The sequence below is a fragment of the Nomascus leucogenys genome, chromosome 16 (genome assembly GCF_006542625.1).
Source record: "Nomascus leucogenys isolate Asia chromosome 16, Asia_NLE_v1, whole genome shotgun sequence".
Taxonomy (NCBI): domain Eukaryota; kingdom Metazoa; phylum Chordata; class Mammalia; order Primates; family Hylobatidae; genus Nomascus; species Nomascus leucogenys.
The window spans coordinates 81808681-81812601 of NC_044396.1; positions in this window are offsets into that span (position 1 = coordinate 81808681).

Below are 3921 nucleotides of genomic sequence, written 5' to 3' on the forward strand. Positions count from 1 at the left end.
CAGTATAGATGTCTAACTTTTCCTCGTCCTTTTCCATTCAGTAGAAAATCAGCAGATCATCTTCCCCTCCCAGCTGATGCGTGCTCCCCTTTCTGTGTCCATTCACCTTGGGAAAGTTTCTCCACACTTGAACGACATGCCTGTAAGTCAGTCACATAGTTAGACAACAAGGAACCTGAACAGCAAAGCTTCCTCCAAAGGACACCCCTTCATATAGTACAGGCTCAACAAAGCCCATGTTTATTTCTGTCTTTTGGAAACACTTGTGTGATGTGAGCCAATTCCTCTAATAACTCTCCTCATAGATACATGGTTCTGTCTTTCTGGAGAACCCTAACTTGATATTTCTATTATTCTCACTTTTTTTTTCCATTCTCTGGAGAACAATGGGCTCAATGAACGTATGTCAACATGGGACAGCAAGGAAGGCAGACGTCAGCTTCAGGAGGAGGGACAAATCCAAGGGCCAGGACCGTGGGAAGCATCTCTGAACTGCCTGGCTGTGGGAGTCTGGATATCTGTACAAGCAGAATTAATGTTTTTAACACCTCCTTTCTGTCAAGCACCTTGCATATATCATATAATCCAATCTTACAACAATATTCTAAGGATAAAGCAAAAGGACAAAAAAAAGTCTTGCCCCAAACCCATTCCCTTCCCATTTACTCCCTGTGGGCTTACAGGAATAAGTGAAGTGCCTGAAGGAGGAGAAACTGTGTTAACAGGATTGCCAAACCTGTAACTTCTGAGTAGCATCCCAGAACTGACACACAAAATAGTCACACTCCTTTCCATTGACAGTATTCACAATGCATTTATTTTACTTTTGCCTTCTCTAATATTCATAAAATTCCCATGCCCTTCCTTCTCAATCTTAGGAATCTGATATGCAGCCCATTGAGAACATAGCTTAGGGCTGTACTTTCTGCGTATCACCACCAGACGAGACTTACCAACATGGAGTTTTACTTCCTATCATTTACATTGTAAAAACTACAGACTTGAAATATTTTTTTTTTTTTGAGATGCAGTCTTGCTCTGTTGCCCAGGCTGGAGTGCAGTGGCGCAGATCTCAGCTCACTGCAATCTCTGCCTCCCAGGTTCACGCCATTCTCCTGCCTCAGCCTCTCTGAGTAGCTGGGACTACAGGCGCCCGCCACCACGCCTGGCTAATTTTTTTTTGTATTTTTAGTAGAGACGGGGTTTCACCGTGGTCTCGATCTCCTGACCTCGTGATCCGCCCGCCTCGGCCTCCCAAAGTGCTGGGATTACAAGCGTGAGCCACCGCGCCCGGCTGAAATATAAAATCTTAATTACATATGCCACTCCTCCATGCACCAACATGCTGAGGGTCCTGCTTCGGGTGAGGTTCCTTGATTGACGATATTCTGTATACCTAGATGTGCCAAGAGAGTAAGCCATCCCTGAGGACATGAGAGTTTCACATTTATGTTCATTTGCTTCACCATAGTAACTGATATGGTTTGGCTGTGTCCCCAACCAAATCTCATCTTGAATCGTAGCTCCTATAATTCCCAAGGGTTATGGGAGCTACTGGGTGGGAGATAATTGAATCACAGGGGCAGTTTCTCCCATACTGTTCTCATGGTAGTGAATAAGTCTCACGAGATCTGATGGTTTCATAAGGGGTTTCCCTTTTCATTTGGTTCTCATCCCCTCTTTGCCTGCCTCTTTTTTCTTTATAAATTACCCAGTCTCGGGTATGTCTTTATCAGCAGCATGAAACCGGACTAATACAGTAACCATTTTACAATTTATATGTGTGCCATAATATCATGTCATATATCTTAAATATACACAATAAAAGATATTTTTTAAAAAAACAAATTTCACATATCAGAACCTCCTAGACTTCACCCTATGCAACACTACCTTTTGCTCCCAAGGGAGCTGGCTCATTGTAATGCATCAGGAAATGCAAAGTAACAAGAAAGAGCAAAACATACAATTCTTTGCTTATTGTGATCCATGGTAGCTAAAATCAAAGAAATAGACAAGCCAACCTTAGATTCTTGCTGGCCTGACTACAGCCTGAGGACTCAGGATCATCACGGAAAGGATGTGTTCGGGCAGATCCTGATGCTGGATCAAGTTCAGATGCTGGCCCACCGGAGATATAGCCACTAGCCTCAAAGCCATTTCCAAAAGGAAAGGTTATGCTGAAACTCGGACAGTGAAGAAGACTGGTGTAGTTCCTAAGAGAATGGGGAAAAATGAAGAGGGTGAAATAAAAGAGAAAGAGAAAGGATGTCAGGGATCTCATCCCAGCAGGGTGGAAATCTTTAAATGCCTATAAAGAAATGGAGTGAATAAAGCAGATGTTCATGGGCCAAAAAAAGCTCTTAATGCAGCACTCTTAGGATTTGGGATGGGAGCCCCTGCTGTTCCTCTAATAATGAAGGGTCTGCTTCATTCACCCTAGTTTGATGGAATTAAGAAATCTGACCTCAGATCACCTGCCATGATGATCCCACAATCTCATCAGTACAAGGATTGACAAAAGGACCTGAGTTCCTTGAATGAGTTCAGGTAGTTGGTGTCAGAAGCCATTTCCAAAAGGGCAAAATCCCTTGATGAGGTGAGGGAACTCAGGTACAGAGAATGTTTAAAATCACAGAAGGTGAGAGAGAGGCCGGGGCAATCATCCAAGACTACCCAGACCCCCAGGTGAGCCCTCCTGCTGTTCTACATGCCATGACCTTAAGCACTGGAAAACACAGGTTTCAATCCATAGTTTGCAGAGGAACAGAAACCATCTCATTTAATTGATAAAAGAGTTGAGAAAAACTCATTTACCCTATTGTCTTTGTGCAAATAGAGTTTGGACAGAGCTGCCCATGCTGAGAATGAGCATTACGGGGTGGGGAGGTGGGAAGTGACAGAGATTCCATACAAATACACTACAGGAAAAGAAGAGAGTGGAGGAATCAATTCAGGCAGAAAACATAGCTCAAGAAAAAGAACTGTTTTATGACATGGAAGAATTTAAGAGAAATACTTTAATAAGGTAAAAACCTCAAAGCTGCAAAGATACGACAACAGAAATATGTGAAAAGAGAAATTGTAAAGCTAAGGAAATGAACTGAAGGTCACAACACAATATCTGAACTGATGAATTGGAAAGTAATTATAGTTGAGAGTTGAGTTATAGACATAGAGGAAAGAGCTGCCGTGATCTCAGAGAATGCAGATGAAAAAAAATCAAAGATGCAAGAATTAGACAAGATAATGTATGGAGAATCCTAAAGGACAACTGGTATCTGTGAGGTAGGGAACCTAACAAATAGAATATAAAAGATATTTAATTATTATAAGAGGAAATTTTCCTGAAAGGAAAGAAATGAATCTGTAGCTCCCAGGAAAAGTGACATAGAGTGACTGAGACACAGGTATTGCCTGGTTAAAGTGCTTACCTTCAAGGATGAAGAAAGAATTCTTCAGGCATACATTTAGATGTATATGCAAAGAGTTTGGGAAAATTTGACTAGCCTTGTTCTTCTTCAAAGCATCAATAAGTCAACAGGAGACCTTTGCATGGCTACAAAAGACTGAGGGCAAGAAGGTGTTACCTGTTACCTAAAAATATAATCTCTCTCCAAGGAGTTATTCAAGAATAAAGGCAAGAGGCAAAGTTTCTCAAATATGAAGGGACTTGGGGAGCGAAGCACTACTGAAAAAATTATTTGATCACAGACATCCAAGGAATAAAATAAAATGACTGGTACTTACCAATGAATAAATTTAAATAGACTGGGAATGGTGGCTCACACCTGTAATCCCAGCACTTTGGGAGACCAAAGCAGGCAGATCACTTGGAGCCAGGAGTTCAAGACCATCCTGGCCAACATGGTGAAACCCTGTCTGTACAAAAAAAAAAAAAATACAAAAATTAGCCGAGTG